The 18,152-nt window shown below is 48.2% G+C and overlaps 1 protein-coding gene across 2 annotated transcripts in view; it reads left to right on the top strand.

Annotated features, from left to right (window-relative positions):
- MEGF11 (multiple EGF like domains 11) overlaps window positions 1–18,152 on the top strand; it is a 310,492-nt gene that overhangs the window by 133,393 nt on the left and 158,947 nt on the right. The gene's annotated exons all lie outside the window — the stretch shown is intronic.

Below are 18,152 nucleotides of genomic sequence, written 5' to 3'. Positions count from 1 at the left end.
CCTTGGCTCTGGTTTGGGAGGGGTCATGTCATGTGCATGCTGAATTCTTTGTGTTGGCCTGGGGCAGCCCAGGCGAGTGTGAGCATTAGGGAGAAGGGATACCCGCGGTTTACTTGATGATACTTGGGGCAGAAGGCTCTAGGGGCATGGGGGTAATGGTTTGTGGGGTCTGGAGGAGCACTGTGCATTGCATTTGTAGGGAATTGTGGAGTATTTGTGCAACTCTGACTTGACACAATGCTTCTGGATATGGTCTTCTAATGGTTGATGTAAAATTGAGATGCCACCCAAGGTTGTAGACCCAGGGGGTCAAGGATTGTGGTCAAGGCCTGGTTTTTCACCTCATTGGTTTAAAGGCTCAGTTTTGTGGATGTTCACAGAAGCTTGAGGGACCAGTTCACGAGAATGGTGGGCCCTGAGATGCCTCTGTGTCCCCAAAGGTAGGAGAATGAGACTCTTATGGGGTGGGTCACCATATTCCTGCATTTCTCAAGATAGACAGTTCATGGGGGAAAGGCTCCCAAGAAAGGATGGGGGGGAAGACCTACAGGGCATTGTCTCTGCTGTGAGGCTGCCACCAAGGGGGCGGGACACACCAGCAGCTGCTCTGGGAGTCCTCTGCCAAGACCCCCAGCTAGAGACCACTCCTGCTCTTCTGGTTCATTTCCCCTAAATGCTCACAGGTGACCCTCTTTCCATGGGCACATGTTGCAGTCAATGGTTGGTTAACATTATGGGCTTCTATGATTTTCAAACAGGCCTTGATTAGTGTTGAAGCCCAGTTTTCTTCTTGCATTGAGCTGGGGTAGAGTGTTGTCTTTATTATGACTTGAGACAATAACCTATTGAAGCAGATCTTTTGAGGTCTAACCCCCAGTATTTACCCATCTTTGGGACCCACCTCCCTGTTCCCTGTTTCATTGCAGATAGCTGCAATGGTCATGAAAACTTGAAGAGGAGAAACATGGGTCCATGTTGGCCCAAGGTGGTGCTCTTTCCCTTGTCCACTGTCTCTGCTGGGGTGGAAACATCTAGTTATAGTCCTTTTCTCCAGTGGCCTTGGCCGGAGCCTCTCTGTCTACCCAGTGCATGAGGATATACCCTACAGCAAGACTATAAGACGTGGTTTTGTTTCGAGCCTGGGTGGTTATCTTGGCTTGGATGGTCCAGACTCTGTTTGGGGGACTCAGGAGACTCTCTGGAATGCACAGGGGCCTCCAGTGACCAGTGGTCTCCTCCCTCCACCTGGTTCACTGCTTTGAGGTGGGCCATGCTGAGAAAAAGGGCCACGGATTCCTCCCAACAACAGAAAGTAAACTTGAGAGATGCATGAGGTAAAGGATTGTGTTCAACTAATCTTTCTGTGAACTAACAGGAAACATACTGGCTAAAATGTTCAAGAGCTTGTTCCCGGCTTGTGCTTGTCCCTGTTTTGTTTTATGTAACTTTGTTTACCATGAATCTTTGATGAAGAGCTAACTTGGATTAGGTGAACCCTGCTGGGACAGGTCTGCTTGCTGCTGCTGGATTATAATGTCAAGGGCAGCCTGTTGGAGGTTGAAATACAGCCTGAGTCTCAGGGGCCCTGAGTGCATATAAACCACCGTCAGCAATCAGTGCAAGTGTGTTTGGTGCTTGCTATATGCTGGGCTGTTCTGGGCATGGGGTGGGCCCTGGAAGGTCTTTCAGACATGGTCTGCATCTCTCAGGGTTTCTGTATGGTGAAAGAAATGAAAGAAAGGCAGTACTCAATTTAATAGAATGGGCAGGTTAGAGGAAATCTTCCCCCTAGAGTGAGTTTACCAAACATACAGGGACATGGCCTCGTTAGTTGCCAGTACAAAACTGGACTGCCTAATTTCCCCACCCCTGATTGAGTCGTAAGATGTGGTGTTGAGCCACCCATAAGCTGTTTCCTCAATTGAATCCATTTTCATGGGCTGAAAAGCCACCACCCCTAAGTCAACTCAAAGTTGTGTAACATGGAGCCCATAGGAGGTCCCAAAAGATGGGTTCCAACGTTCTTCCAGAACCAGCATTGAATGAAAGGAATTCATAGACTCTCACTTTCAAAGTCATTCAGAGCACTGAATGCTTAGATGCCACCAAGTGCCTTCTGACTTCTTCTTGAGTCCCTCCCGTTAACAAAGAGCTCGCTGCCTCCAAAGTATGTGCTGACTTCTGTCTATCTAGTTTCCCCTTCGATCGAGTGGAAATCTGTCTCAAGCATTTACCAGTCAGTTCTCACTCATGATAAAGTCCAGGGCAGGGTGATGGATTACCGTGACTCTCCCAGTCATGTCTGGAATTTCTCCCAAGGAGACCAGTGAACAAGGCCACAGACTGTGTATGGGAAGATTTTCATCAAGAAGTAGTTGATAATAGGGGGCATGTGGGTACCTCAGCCAGTTAAGTATCTGACTTCCGCTCAGGTCATCATCTCACGGTTCATGAGTTTGAGGACTCTGTGCTTACAGCTCAGAGCCTGGAGCCTGCTTTGGATTCTGTGTCTCCCTCTCTCTCTGCCCCTTCCCTGCTCATGTTCTCTCTCTCTCAAAAATAAACAAACATTAAAAAAAATAGTAGTTGATAGTAGCTACTCGGGCTAAATAGAAGAAACCAGAGTTCCTTTCTGTGGGTCAGCCCTTGAGGTATTAGAAGTTTGCAATCACTTCCTCCCCCAAGTTTTTATTCTCCAAACTCCTTTGTTTCTTCCCCTTCCATCTGCCTTCCCCATCCATTGGCTGTGACCTTTATTCCTCTTAAACTATCATTCGTGGGGTTGACACAACCATAGGCTTGCATGGAAAAATAATAACAGAAATAGGTTATTTATTGAATTTTACTAGACACTCTTGATTTTCACAAAAACCCTGTGGAATAAGGTCATCTCATTGACAGATGAGAAAGTTGAAGCCCAGAAAGGCTAAAGAACTTCCACAGACCTGCATCTAGTACATGGCAAAACTGGAGCTATCAACAAAGCAAAAACCTGAGTCCCAAACTTAAACTCTTAATTATTATGTTCTTCCTCTGGATGCTCAACTTCTGTTAATACAGCTTAAGGTTAAGATAGGTCTTTGATGAGAAGACAATGTTGTCACAGGGGAAAGAAGGATGTGCTTGTAAGATGTCTGTCCCTGTCTGTTGGGCAGACAGATGAATCTGCACGGGATGCAAACTGTGACTAGCTGTCCTGCAAGCAATTTAGCAGGCTTGCTAGTGTGCCACTGGATGCCGGTCTGCCTGACTGTGCCTTAGGGTCTCTGCGGGGGCCGTGCCCCTGAGGATGGGTGACCTGGTCAGTGCAGTGTATACCCCTGGAGATTTCTGTATGGGAGCTGCCCATGTACATGTCTATACATGCGACACCCTTGCAAGAAGCTTTGATTTTTGTTTAATGGAAACCATCATTCCTGTTGTTTTTCTGATTCTAAAATTATACCTGTTCATGTTCAAAAGAAAATCTAGGGCAACTGGGTGGCTCAGTTGGCTAAGCATCTGACTTCAGCTCAGGTCATGATCTCATGGTTGGTGAGTTCAAGTCCCTCGTGGGGTGAGCATGAGCCTCCCTCCCATTGGGTGAGCTCAAGCTCCACTTGGGGTGAGCCCCACTTGTCTGTCTGTCTGTCTCTCTTTTTGCCCCTCATGGGATTCTGTCTCTCTCTCTCTCTCTCTGCCCTTGCTCACTTGTGCCCCTCCCTCAAAAAATACAATAGAGGGATGCCTTGGTGGCTCAGTTGGTTAAGCATCACACTTCGGCTCAGGTCACGATTTGTAGTTTGTGAGTTCAAGCCCTGCGTCAGGCTCTGTGCTGACAGCTCAGAGCCTGGAGCCTGCTTCCGATGCTGCATCTCCCTCTCTCTGTCTCTGTGTCCCTCCCCTGCTCACACTCTGTCTTTCTCTCAAAAATAAATAAACATAAAAAAAAACAATACAATCAATGCAATACATTGCAATAAAAAGAAAACCCAGACTGTAACAAAACATACAAAAAGGTTAGGCACATATGCCCAGAGACGGCCACTTCTAGCATTTGGGATCTTGCCCTTCCTGTCATTTCTCTACATATTTGCCCTGAGAGCTAGATTTGGATTCAACATTTATGAATGAGATCACGTGTATGTGCTATTCTGTAACCTGCTTTTTAAATTTAACTTTATGTCATGTACTCATTTCCTTGTCAATAAACATGAGTCTCCCATTAAATTTTTAATGGGCTTTATAGAGTTTCCTTCTCTGGATTACCAGACGTATGTGACCAGTCTCCTGTTGATGGGCATTTAAGTCATTTTGGGGTTTGCACTATAGCAGACCCCACCATCCTCTGTTCAGGATCCTAGGGACCTGTTGATTTCCGAATTTCAATTTTTTCAGAGCTTAGGAACGTGTATGGTGACTATACACATATGACGTGTAGCCTCAATGGGGTGAGGGCAGCACCCTGGGATGAAAACATAATAAAATTTCTGAAGGGATATATGACTAATTGCATCCGGTGACACTGAGACAATATATTACCACGAATCAATTCCATGCAGATCTGGCCTCTAAATGACTTTTGGTGCCGAACTTTAAAACATTTTTTCTTTTAGACTTGTTAGGGATTTTTGGAGTGTGGGCAAGGGACTGTGGTCCTGTATAAAAAATGCTACGGTGATTTTTCTGGTGCATTTATCTTTGCCCATTTGTCCCGATTTCTTCTTAGGATAAATTCCTGGAAGTGGCAGGGAGGGTTATAAAGATCCATCATCCTACTGCCTGCCCTGTCCTGCCCTTTGTGGCTGCCAAGGGATTTATGAGTTTGACAGTTGTGAAGGGGACAGATATAGTACTAGGGTTGGTGTGGGGGGCGGGGAGGCTTTTTGTTCTTTTCTGGACTCATCACCCCATAGCCTAATTTATTTAAGGCCTGAACTAAATTCTCTCTGCTCCATAAAAAAAGCAAGGCGATGCTGATTTGCCTGGGCGGGGGGGGGGGGGGGGGGGGGGGGGGGGGGGGGGGGGGGGGGGGGGGGGGGGGGGGGGGGGGGGGGGGGGGGGGGAGTGACCACGTGAGTTGTAGAGAATTCTGAGGTGTTAGACAGACTGATATGGGGGAAATGCAGTGGCCCCATGCTTGGTCATAAACCTCCATCCCATATAATAATGAAGAGTAAAAGGATGAAATGTCCGTTTACACTGAATAAAGACGACAGAGTGACTGTTATTATATTGTACTAATCTCACAAGTGGAGATAAAAAGAAAAAAAGTTTTCCTATATTGAATATCTAGCTTTTTAAAGTAATTAGGAATATTAAAGCACTGACAATGATTGAGATAGAAACATTATTCATAACTTTTATTTCCGCACTGGGCAATGAGCCAGTATATTTCATTTATGAGGTTTCTGCTGTAAGGAGAAGGACGTGAGCCAATTCCTAAATTAAATATGCCCTGTTAACTTTTACAAATGATACCAAGAATCAACTTGGAAATTTAAGCCTTCATTGTATTATTTAGTTATTGTATTTCCTGGGCCCTGCCCCTCTGCCTCCCATCCCATGGTGCTTTGCCGTTGGGGTTCCGGGCTCTAGCGTGGTGTTTTGGTCTCCAGCCTCCCCCACCGGCCTGAGAGAGGAGTCTGCTCCTCCATTTCTCCACCACCTCCCCCATCCTTAGATTCCCCTGAACTTGGTGCATCCATGTGCGCGGACGGAGTGCAGGACAGTGAAAGCTCACTACACAGCATCTTACTCTCTGATGAAACCTGCCTGCCACCCCATGCCGGGCACGAGGCCTCACTTCTCCGAGTAATGAGGCGGCAGGAGCCACCATGTTGGGCCTCACTTAGGAGTAGCTTGTTCTCTTGAATGGCAGGTGGGTCCCCTGGCTGCCTAGGCTCTCAGTTATCCTTGCAGCTTAAAATAAAACAGTTGCCAGCTCAGAAATACGCCCCCACTCCTAAACTAGCCTGGGCACCTGTAGGTCAGTGCTTTTCAAACTAAGGTATGTGTTTAGTAGATTTGTGCATGCATGTGCGATAAAATATAAATGGCATGAAATTAACCATTTTAACCATTTTTAAGTGGACAGGTCTGTGGCATTAAGTATATTCACATTGTCGAACCATTGTCATTCCTATCCATCTCTGGAACTTTTCCATCTTCCCTACCTGAAGCTCTAGACTAATGACATTCTCCCCTCCCCCTTAGCCATAGCAACCATATTCTATTTTCTGCCTCTAAGAATTTGGCTACGCTAGGTACCGTCTATAATAGTTGTCTTTCTGTGTCTGTCTTCTGTCAGTGTAACATCTCCAAAGTTCATCCATATTGTAGCATGTATCAGAACTTCTTTGCTTTATAAGGCTGAATAATATTCCATTGTCTGTATAGACCACATTCTGCTTATCTGTTCATCAGGGGACACTTGCGTTTACTGTTGTGAATAATGCTGCTATGAACATGGGTATACAGATAGCTTTTCAAGTCCCTCTTTTCGCTTCTTTGGGGCGTATAGTCCAGAAGTGGATTGCTGGATCATATAATTCTACGTCTGATTTTTTGAGGAATCATCATACGTTATTCCATAGCATCTGTACCATTTTACATTTCCACCAGCGATGCCCAAAGATTCCACTTTCTCCACACCCTTGCCGATGCTTGTGATTTTCAGGGGGTTTTTTCCTTCTGATAACTGCCATCCCAGTGGGTATGAAGTGGTATCTCATTGTGGTTTTGATTTGCATTTCCCTGCTGATTCATGATGTCAAGCTTCTTTTCATGTGCTTATTGACTATGTGTAGATCTTCTTTAGAAAAATGTCTCCTTAAGTCCTTTGCCTATTTTTTAATTGGGCTGTTTGCTGTTGCAGGAGTTGTAGGAGTTCTTTATATATTCTGGATATTAATCCCTTATTGAACATATGATTTGAAAACATTTTCTCTCATTCTATGAGTTGCCTTTACACTCTGTTAATTAGGGCCCTTTTACGCACAAAATATTTTGATTTTGATGAAGTCCAATTCTTTGAGTTTTTCTTTTGTTGTCTGTGCTATTGATGTCATAGTCAAGAAATCATTGCCAAATCCAATGTCATGAAGTTTTCTTTTGTGTTTTAAGTTTTATCATTTTAGCTCTTGTATTAAGGTCTTGGATCCATTTTTAGTTAATTTTTGTATATGGTATAAGGCAGGGGTCCAACTTAGGTTTTTTTTGCATGTGGATATCAAGTTTTCTGAGCATTTTGTAAAAAGACTTTTGCTAAAGATTTTTGAAGCTATGGAGTTTAATTTTTCACCATGTAATGGTCCGTTAGTTATCTGATAAGTAAGTTAAATGTTGCTCCTTATATTAGAACAAATAAAGATTTATTCTAGAATTAACTGCAGAATTGGCATTCATTAAAAAAACAAACATATGATCTTTTGAGTCTTTGGTGGACATTTTGGAGCTATGTCACCAGGCCTTCCTGGGGGTAGGGCCATTTAGAAGTAATGTTTGGGAAGCAGTAGAAAAGACAGAAGGACCACAACCAGAATTGGATCTCCCAGTGCTGATGACTATTTGGAAGGATGGTTGAAAGAGAGATCAGGTTCTGAAGCCTTTCTCCCCTGCGTTCTTGGGGACTCTGTCTTCCCTCCAACATCCTGGGCTGAATGCAGTACCCCCACTGTCTGTGTCTGGGCTCCTTGGCTCCAGATTGGCATAAAGGCTCTGGCCTAGCCCCCATGGCCTTGTCCTGGGCATTCCAGGGTCTCTGCATCTTTCCTTCGTGCTCAGTGCTGACCTTCCATGATTCTGAGTCATATGAATCTCACATTGCTGTTTTCCTGAAGATCTCCTCTTGTAGCTTTCATATAGCCACAGCTTTCTGGAATAGAGTATGAGGATGTGGGCCAGGGTGCCTGTCTCTGTCCTGGGGCAGGTGAGGGGGCCCAGAAGGAGATGGGCAGAGCCTGATGGGGGAGTGAGTGGGGGCCAGCCCCATAGGTCTGTTGGGAAGGGCCACCAAAACTTTGAGGATCCTTCCCAGTGATGGGGTGAGGAGCCCGAGTGGGAGCAGTGGAAGAGAAGGAAGCATGAGGGGCCACAGGGTCTAAGGAGGAAAGTGAATGGGGATCCCCACTCCCACCATGCATAGATGCTGCACATAGACCATCTCATTTCATCTTCCAGCAGCTTGGAGAGGCCATCGGTGCTATCTCCATTTTATAAAGAATCCCAAGCTCCAGGAAGAAGAGTGACTTCTGATACTCACCCAGCAGATTCGGCAGATTCCGGATTAGAACCCAGAAATGTGTCCTTCCTGCAGCTTCATATTGCCTCTAAAGAAATGGAGGTCCTGTGTCCTAACACACAGGAAATCTGGCTTCTGGTCCTGCCACTACCTGGGTGACCCTTGCTAAGTCCTTCCCTCTCTGTGAGCCTCAATTTTCTCATCTGCAAAATGGGAAGGTTGTTGTGGCTTGTCCACTGTCAAATCCCATGATGCTTTTTTTCTGAGAAGTCAAAATCTAGTCAAAATCTTACCTAATCAAGGGCCCTGGTAACCTTCCACTGAGCTCTGGGGAGAGAGTCTCCTCTCCCCTGCTCCCCCACCCCTGTGCACGGCCCTCCTGAGATTCTCTGTCTACATTCTGGAACCTGGAAGAGGAGTGGAGAGGAAAGCAGCCATGGGTGGGGGTAGCTTCATGACTCACATCCTTGCCTCCCCCGGGTGGGGGCTCCTGGTGAGGCTTCAGTCGCCTCATCAGGGAGGGGGTGTGTGGAGGGGTGCTGTGCCAATAGGGATGCTGCTGCTCCCTGGTTGCTTTTTCACTACACTGAGCCGGCTGTCAAGGTTAAAGCAACTTCAGATGAATCACCACAAAGCAATTACACTTGCTTTTTCTCGCGTGCTGCTCTGCCCAGCCTGCGGCCCCTCACAGAACTGCCTGGGCTGCCTTCTGCCGGCATCTGGTGCGCCTGTGGGCCTCCCCGGGACAGTGGGCTCTGTGTCAGCGCCGCACACTGGGGCTCAGTCACTGTGACGGGAACAGAAGGGAGAGGCGGATACGGCAGCAAATGCTTTTTCGAGGTCTGTGCGTAAGAGAAGCTGCTATTCACCCCAGAATTCTAATTTTGAACAAAAAAGAAGTCAGTAGCAAGGGCCACCAGCCCCTTCGGCTCAATGGTTTCTGTCCCTTGAGTTCCATTTAATGCACATTATTGAGCACTGCTCAGAGGACAGCACTGCCAGGGGTCCAGGGCTAAAGCGGGATGGGGGGGGGTGGATTTGGGGATGTGGAGGACATAGCCCCCTTCCTCAGGGAACTTTGAATGGAAGCCAGAACTACTAGCACCGATGGAAGGAGTTGGAAGGGTACAGAGAGAGAGAAGGTTCTGGCTTTCATGGGCGGGAGGCACCTGGATGGCTCAGGAAAGCCGTCACGGGGAGGGTACAGGAAGGAAGGAAACAGGTGTGTGCTGTGCTCCCATTTTAGATGAAGAAACTGAGGCACAGAGAGGTTAAGTGATGGGCTGAGACCCCACAGTGGGTGAGCATCAGAGTTGGATCTGCCTGGCTTTTCTCACAGGCGATGGAGCTAAGAAAGGTGAGAACATACTCACTTGTAAGGAGCCTATGGTGGAGGCTGAAAGAGACCTCAAACCAGCTGCTGCTTGAGTCCTAGGAGGAGGGGGGACACAGGGGAAGGATGGCAAGAAGGTGGATTTGCCCTTGGCTGTTGTCTCCCTGAAGCCCCTGCCTCCCTCCCTCCTTTTTAGACCACCCCCCAGCCTTGGCTATGTTCTAGAAGCTAGTGAAGAAGTTTATTTCCTCCCTTCCAGAGTTTCTTCCTCTTCTGAAGTGCCGCTCAGGAGAGACAGGGAATGAGAGGGAGCAGATGTTGGGGTGCTCTGCCCTTGTGGGGGCTCAGACCATTGTGGGGGTGAGGGTGAGGCTAGGTGGGGGGCAGCCTGTGGGGACCCCAGAACATGGGACTGAGGGCAGGCAGCTGGTCTCCCCACCCCATCTCTACCCCAGGACTGTGTCTTGCTTTTGCAATGACCACCAGGAAAGGAGGGGAGACCTAAGGGCCTCCTTCCCAAGTCCAAGGGAGGCTGGCCAGCTCCTTAAGGGAGGGCAGCCCCTCAGGGTTTCATCTCCGCCTCCCACTGTGCTTCTCAGACCAGAAGAGATCCTGGGACCAGTGCCATCTAAGCAGGATTAAGAGTCAGGCAAGGGCATGTGTGGCCTATCCTGAAAGTCAGTGTTTGTCTGAGAAATCCAGAAACTGGGTAGCCTGGAGCCTGTGTGAGCTGTGCATTCGAGGGGGCTGTCATAGGGCGGGGGAGGGAGGCACCTTCTGCCAGACTCTGTCCGGCCATCTGCTCCCTAAGAACGAAATTAATAAATAAGTGACACATGGGAGTCTCATGAACCGGGGAGAGGGAGGCGGGTGGGAGAGCCCGCGTAGAATGTGACAAAAGCAGAACAGGATGACAGCAGCCAAGCCCGTGTCTTCATGTGGGGATGGCAGGCAGTGCTGCCGCCCCTCCCCGGCCCCACTCAGGCATGAAAAGGACACTGTGCCCACCCCCGACACACAGGCGCACACACACACACGCTCACATGCGGACACGCACACGTAAGCACACAGCCTCACTTCTAGGAGGGGTGCGTGGGCTGGGTCTCCATGGGAAACAGCCCTTCTAGGAAGGGAATCTCGAACTGCTCCCAGCTCGGCCCCACCAGCCTGGAGAACTGTCTGGAACTCTGATGGGGAAGGCATGCTCTCTGGGGCTCCCAAGGATTGTCAGCTCTGCCCCACTCAGCCAGTGGCACCATTGGAAATGGGGGTCCCAGCTCACTACAGGGGTGGAGATTGACCCTTGTTCTGTGGTTGAGGAAGCTGAGGTCACTCACCTGCTCCAGAGTGTGTGCTGTCTTCACAGGACTATTTCCACCAAGTGGGGCTGAGGACAAGGTGGCATTTGATGCCGAAAGGGAGGGAGGTCTGGACTTTGCTCCCGCTTAGACTTCTGTCCTAACTCGTATCAGCACTTACTATCCATGTCGTCCTATTCATTAGACATTATTATTCATTATTATCTCCATCTTTCAGATGAGGGAACTGAGGCTCAGAGAGGTGGAGTGCTGTGGCTGGAGAGCACATAGCTAGGAAGTGGCATAGTCAGGATTTGAACTCAGGCAATCTGTTTCCTGAGACCATGCTCACCACTCTGGTTCACCCTTCTTGACAAGGCTCCCTGCCTTCCCTCTCCAGCCCCTCCCATGCTTGGGAGGTAGGGAGAAGGCTCCCATGTGGATTGGGACCCATCACTTTTCTGTTCCCCTTTGCCCTCCAGGAAGTACCGCAGGCCTGTAAGGGTTCTCGGACTCTGATGCCTGCCTAGGTTTTAGCCTCATTTTCCATCACTCTCCCCGCTTCCCCCCCTCACTTTTCTTATATTCACTGACCCATTGTTCTTTTGCCTTTAAAGCTCAGCTCAGATGCCATCCCTAATGTGGCCCTTGTTCCCCAGACCTTGACTGTATACACGTGCCCAGTGTGGTCCATGCCACTCTGGCGTGTTTGGTGTGACAGTTCCCATCTGTCCTCTCAGCTCCCATCACCCGAGACCTTCTCCATGACAGGGCCGGGGTCTTGCTTGCCTCTGTGACCCTCAGTCACACTCCTGTGCCCTCCAAGCACACGGTGGGCACTCAGCACAGTGCTAAGTGAAGTCCAGTGGGTTCACGCTCCCATTTTATCATGTTTGGGTTCCCCTGGGTGGCCGTCTACGGGTGGTGCTAGGACGAGGGTTGAGTGTGGGGCTCTGGGGTGGCAGCTTGGGAGAATTCAAAGCCATGTCTCTTGATCTTCCAAAAGTTCTCACCCACCAGTGTCACCCATGTGCATATTCCTAAGGATTGTCCTGTGAGGCCAGAAGCCAGGTTGGTCCTTCAGAAGAAGCAGAGATCACATCCAGCTGGCAAAATGGAAAAGATGCCAAGAAGGCTTTGGAACCAGAGCTCAAAGAAGTGTGGGGTCTGAAGGTTCGGTAGTCAGGTATGGATAGGGAGGACATTCCTGGCAGACTAACCCACCAAAGCACAGGGACTGAATGGCCATCAGGTCTCTGTGGCTAAAGCAGAGGGTGCCTGGTATGGAGCAGTGGAGGCCAGGCTAGGTGGGGTGGTGCTCTAACACCAAAAGCCCAAGGAGCTTGGCCTTGTTCCGTGGGTTTTGGGGAACCCCTAAGGCTTACTTTTCATCCACTGAGTCTGTTGTTTCCTGGGAGGGGAACCTCTGAACTCAGCCTTTTCCCAACCAACCTGTGATCAGGTCTGGGTCTAGGTATGGGAACAGAGAACATGCTGGAGGCTCTGGTCTGCCCCTCCAGTCCCGGCTAGGCTGGGTGGGCCATGTTCTCCTCCCCGGGTCCCTGACTGGAGGCCACTAAAGAACATATGGCAGGCTAACTTGGCATTGCGTGGGGAGCAGATTGGATGGGGGGTGAGGGGAAAGATCACCATGATTAAGAGTTGGTGAATGGATCTAGGCAGGGGATGACCCAGAGGCTGGGTTAGATGTGTTCTGATAGTCTTCAGCCTCCATGTTCAGTTCAGGGAAGGCAGATCTGATGGCCCCATGGGATGTCCAGGAAGAGCCCCCAAAACAGCCTGTTGGCCTCCAGGATCTCTGACTCCCAACCTTCCTATCGGGGCAGCCCTGCCCTCCACCTCCCGTCCCCAGAACCCAGTGGGGCCCCGAGGCAGGCAGCAACTGTCCAACGGTGCTCCGGCAGCAGAGGAAGCAGGCAGACTGGGGAATCCATCACCCTCTAATAAGGAAAGCCCATTTTGGCAGGCTGGGTAATAGGCCTCAAATTGAATAATTAATAAAGTTATAAAAATATGTCTAGTATATGGCCGGAATAATTCAGCCCAATTAGAAGCAATTATTTCTTGCAGTTATGCCACTCGGTATGTTTTACGAATAGCTGCAGCAGATTCCCAGTTCTGGCTGCCTGCTCTGGAGGCCCTGTTGACACCAAGTCTTTCCAGTGGGGAACGTCCTTCCATCCATTTGTCTGCATATCTGTCCATCATTGCATCCAGCCGTTCATCTCTCCATCCCTTTATCCATTTCTCCATCCATCTGTCCATCTGTGCATGCATCCATTTGTTCATCCATTCATCGATCTATCCATTCCTTCCGCAGATACTTCTTGAACCCCTTCCTTGTGCCAGGCACTGTGCTGAGTCCTGGAAATGTGGAGACAAATAAGACCCTGCCCCTGCCCAAGGAGCCCCCAGCCCTAGCAAGTGGACCTTTGAATAATGCAAGCTGTAACTTCACCTCACTGTTCTGAAGTCCTGTCGAATATGATTTTTGTCCTTCATCTCTTCCTTGGTATCCCAGGGATACATATAGAGATATTTGGACTTAAACCTGGCTTGAGTTAGGTAATAGGTTCCTTCTCAATAAGCCCAGCTTGTTCCCCTACCTGAGAGCTTAGGGATCTGTGGCTTCAAAAATACCCATTGCGCTTGATCCTAGCCTTTTATCAGGTGGAGGTCAGGGTATGTGGGATCCAGCTTCACCCCGGCCCCTGCTTTCAATGTGATCTGGACAAGACATTTACTTTTTGTTGGTTCATCTGTAAAGTACAAAGAATCACTTTGCTACTGTGAGCTCACATGGATGACTGAAGTCAAGATGCTTGGGGCTACATGTTGGAGATGCAAATTTGCTTTCTGGAGCACCAGACATAAAGTGAATTCTGAGTTAAATCGACTCATAACTTTATAAACGTCCTGCAGGAAATCCTTCCATAAAGCCAATGCTCTTTGGACAGTGGAGATACCCTCTTTCTGATTTCTCTGCCTGGACATTGAGACTTTTAGTGTAGCAAAGAAAGGGTTCTCCACAGAACCCTTGCTGTAAGCCCAGCTGTCTGCTGGGAAAATCTGACAGAATTATTAAGTGAGTTCTATTATGGGCACCATTTTTTAGGGGTCCTTTCTGGGGATGCAGAAAGACCTAAGTGCTCACCCTCCTCTAGAGTCAGCCTCTCGGACATGGGTCCCCTTTTGCCTCATTGTGAATCAGGATGTCAGAGCTAGCAAAACGAAGTAAAAAGACAAGCAACTGACTGGAACAAGGCACTCATAGCACCTACAATCCACAAAGGATTAATATCCAGAATGTATATTGTTAAATCCTACAAATCAATAAGATCAACCATTCAAACACTGGCAGAGACTATCAACATGCATGTCCTAGGAAAAGGATATTCTGATGGGTGGTAGCATAGGAAAAGATGCTCACCTCACTGGTAACCAAGGAAATAAAAATTCAAATTAGGAGATCTGCCACCTGGAGCGCCTGGGTGGCTCAGTCTGTTAAGCATCTGACTGTTGGTTTCGGTTCAGGTCATGATCTCACAGCTTTATGCATTCCAGCCCTGTGTTGGGCTCTGCACTGGCAGCATGGAGCCTGCTTTGGATTCTCTGTCACCCTCTCTCTATGCTCCTCCCCTGCTTGTTCTCTCTTTCTAGCTCTCTCTCTCTCTCTCTCTCTCTCTCTCTCTCTCTCTCTCTCTCTCTCTCAAAATAAATAAGCTTCAAAAAAGAAAGAGAGAGAGATGCCACCTTATTAAACTCAATGAATTGGGGGAAATCAGTTTCTCATAATACCAAGTGTTGGTAAGGATGGAGGCAAATGGACATTCTAATGTGCTGGGGAGAAGGTGAAATGGCAGTAGTACGATTTTGGGGAGCAACTTGGCAATTTTAAATGAAGCTGAAGGTAATACCAACTCCATTGTCCTCGGGTTACCCCAAACATCATGTTTCTCAAAAAATTTTTTTGGCCACAACCTAGGTTAAGAAACACAGTTCATATCATGTCTCAGCACATACCTATGCACACACTGATGTTTTAAAATCTCTTTAGTTGGGGTGCCTGGGTGGCTCCGTCGGTTAAGTATCTGACTCTTGGTTTCTGCTCAGGTCATGATCTCACAGTTTGTGCATTTAAGCCCCACATCAAGCTCTATTCTGACAGCGCAGAGCTTGCTTGGGATTCTCTCTCCCTCTCTCTTTACCCCTCCCTGAGGCTTTCTCCCTCTCACTCAGAATAAATAAACAAACTTAAAATTATGTATATCTTTAGTTAATTAAAAAAATCTTTTCTAGTTAATTTCTTTCAATGGTAGTTGTGACCTTTAAAATTTTTTTTAAGTGTTTATTTACTTTTGAGATAGAAGTGTGAGTGGGAGAGGGACAGAGAGAGGGAGACACAGAATCCAAAGCAGACTCCAGGCTCTCAGCTGTCAGCATAGAGCCCGACACAGGGCTCGAGCCCACAGACCATGAGATTATGACCTGAGCTGAAGTCGGATACTTAAACAACTGAGCCACCCAGGTGCCCCTGTTGTGACCTTTTATATTAATGTTGTGACTCTCTTTTGGGTTGCAACCTACAGTTTGAGAAGCTTCTCCAGCATGTGTAGGCTGCATCATTGTTGGCAGTGGGAAAAGCTGCAAGCAAACCCGGAGAGGTCCTTCAAGAGGGAAATGGACGACTTGTAATATATCCACACAACAGAGTCTCCACAGCAGTTATAGGGAATGAACTAGCGCTATACCTGTCTACTTGCATGAATCTCACATCTATAATATTGAGTGAAAAGTACGAGTTGCAGAAGGCAACAAGCATACCATATAATATCATTTATATAAAGTTCAAAAGCATGCAAAATAATGAATATGCTATTTATGGGGACATTTGGATGTAGTACATAAGTATAAAAATAGACAGGGCAATGGTAAATGGCACAGTCGGGCTTAGGTTGCCCCTGGGAGGGCAGAGGAAGGAATAGAGAGGGCTACACTAGGAGTTTGAGCTGTGTGCTGTTTAATTTGAAAATAAAAACATCTGGGGCTCCTGGGTGCATTGGTCGGTTAAGTGTCCTAACTTTTGGTTTCAGCTCAGGGCATGATCTCGTGGTTCATGAGTTTGAGCCCGGCATCAGGCTCTGTGCTGGCAGTGGGGTGCCCACTGGGGATTCTCTCTCTCTCTCCTCCCCCTCCCTCCCCCCTAACTCATGCTCTCTGTCTCTCTAAATAGATAAACTTAAAAAGACTTTTTTAAAGAAAACAAAAACATCCATAGCAAAAATGGGGAATGATAAGATTTGTTTAACGAATATACAATGCTTTAATTTTCTCTAAACTTTACAATGTGCTTGAAATATTCCATTTGTAAAAGAAAAGGCCGTCACCACTTTCTCTACCTGGCAGGCACTGGAGCTCATGTGAAGAAGAAGAATGTGAGGGTTTGCGTTAAACTCAGATGTCCACTTCCTTCTGTTTAGTTCAACAGATGTTGACCGAGCACCTGCTAAAGGTCTGACAATGCCAGATGTGAGGTGTGGAGTAGGCAGGAAGGCTGGGAGCTCGGAGTTGGGCAAGTTTAAAAAGTTGGAGCTTGACCAGAGCACAGGCTGCCCATCATCTCTACTACACAAAGTAGATAGACACACGTGCCACAAAGATAGGCTCAGAGTTCATGAAGAAGGGCCTGTGTCTCTCTGGGGAATCAGGGAGGTCTCCCTGGAAGAGGTGAAGACTGAGTGCCTTCAAGGATGGCCAGGGATTGAGCGGTAACAGACTCTGGAGACAAGAGGAATCTGGTGCTCCAGGAAGCTTTAGGTCTGCATGGGAAAGAAAGGTGACAGGGCAGCTCAGGCCTCTGAACTAAAAATGCTGCAGCGAAGATGGTAAAATGCACTTTTATCTGCAGTGCCCACCAGGAGCCAGACAAATGGAGAGGAGATGTGGGTCTAATTCATCATGGGGGCTGAGGAGCGCTGGGCCCCTGGAGACTGCAGGAGATTGTAGACAGCCTGCCCTCCGCAGAGGGTCATGGCCTGTCCCCGGACAAGGGCCCCAGCAGGGAAGAGAGGACAAGGTTCTGCTCAAATCCCAGACTTCAAATTTATTTGACCAGCTCCCAATAAATTCCTCATGCCAGAGGCCTCACCATCCATCTCAGGATGGTGGGGAAAAGGCAGAGGTGAACGGTAGGGGGAAATGTCTGTCTTAGATTGCTCGGGGACCTGTTCACCTGTCTTGCCAGGAGGCAAGCCCCTAAATCCTCCTCTGACTTGCTCCCCTCCTAGTAAATCTGAATAGTTTAAAATAACTCCTTCCGACCTTGAGGCTGGTGCCAACTTTGTGTCATCCATCAGCCCGGGCTGATTTCTTATTAAGGTTTCGCCATTCCCTTGGAAAAGACGCCACCCTAAATCAATGGGCCGATGGGTCAGGGGTGGGGGGAAACAGAGGAGCTGGAGACAGTGGTGTGATAGCAAGTCAGGAAGATGAGGTTCGAGTCCTACTGTGGGGGTGAGCTGTGCCACCTTCCCAGGTCCAGTCTCTGTAGTGTCCCCAGGGGCCCACGGACATTAGTTGTCTCAGGTCTGTATGGCCTAAAAAGGCTGCCCGAGGAGCAGGTCAGGGGTGAGCACCTTACACAAGAGGGTACACCTCACTGCACTGACTGCGCTCACCTTCCTTAATTCACCTGTCTAGGAGTGCATTTCCCTTAGTACATTTGTGTTGGCCGCCCGCTGTGGGCCTGTTCTGGGTGCAGGAGAGACAGCAGCAAACAAGACTGTGTGCCTTCAGGGAGCTTACCTTCTAGTGAGGAAGACAGCAGGCAGGGAAATAAACACTTGAGACATTGGTATGAAGAAAATAAAATAGAGGATAAATTCAAGGGAGTGAGGCAGGGTGGTCAGTGAAGACCTCCCTGAGAAGGGATGTTTGAGCTGAGACTTGGATGATAAGAAAAAGCAAAGGGCAAGGGTTCGTGAGTTTGTAAGCCTTAGGACTCAGTCTATTTTTGACTCAGTAGAGCAGGGTTTGTTTAATGCATAGGGGACAGTTGCTAAGCAGGCTCCATTGTGGATTTACGAATGGACAGCAGGTCCCTGCCCCACAGTGCCTTCCATCTAGGGGTGTGTGATTATCTAACTACCTGAGGAACACCGGGGCAGGGTGTTCCAGGTAGGGCCATGTGTTGTGCTGAAAGCTCAGAGGAGGCGCAGGGCCCTTGCAGTTGGGATGAGCAGGGAAGGGCTCATGGAGGGCAGAGCGCCTACAGGAAGTT

The sequence above is a fragment of the Suricata suricatta genome, chromosome 9, assembly GCF_006229205.1.
Source record: "Suricata suricatta isolate VVHF042 chromosome 9, meerkat_22Aug2017_6uvM2_HiC, whole genome shotgun sequence".
In the NCBI taxonomy this organism is placed as follows: domain Eukaryota; kingdom Metazoa; phylum Chordata; class Mammalia; order Carnivora; family Herpestidae; genus Suricata; species Suricata suricatta.
This window is presented reverse-complemented; position numbering and strand designations above follow the sequence as displayed.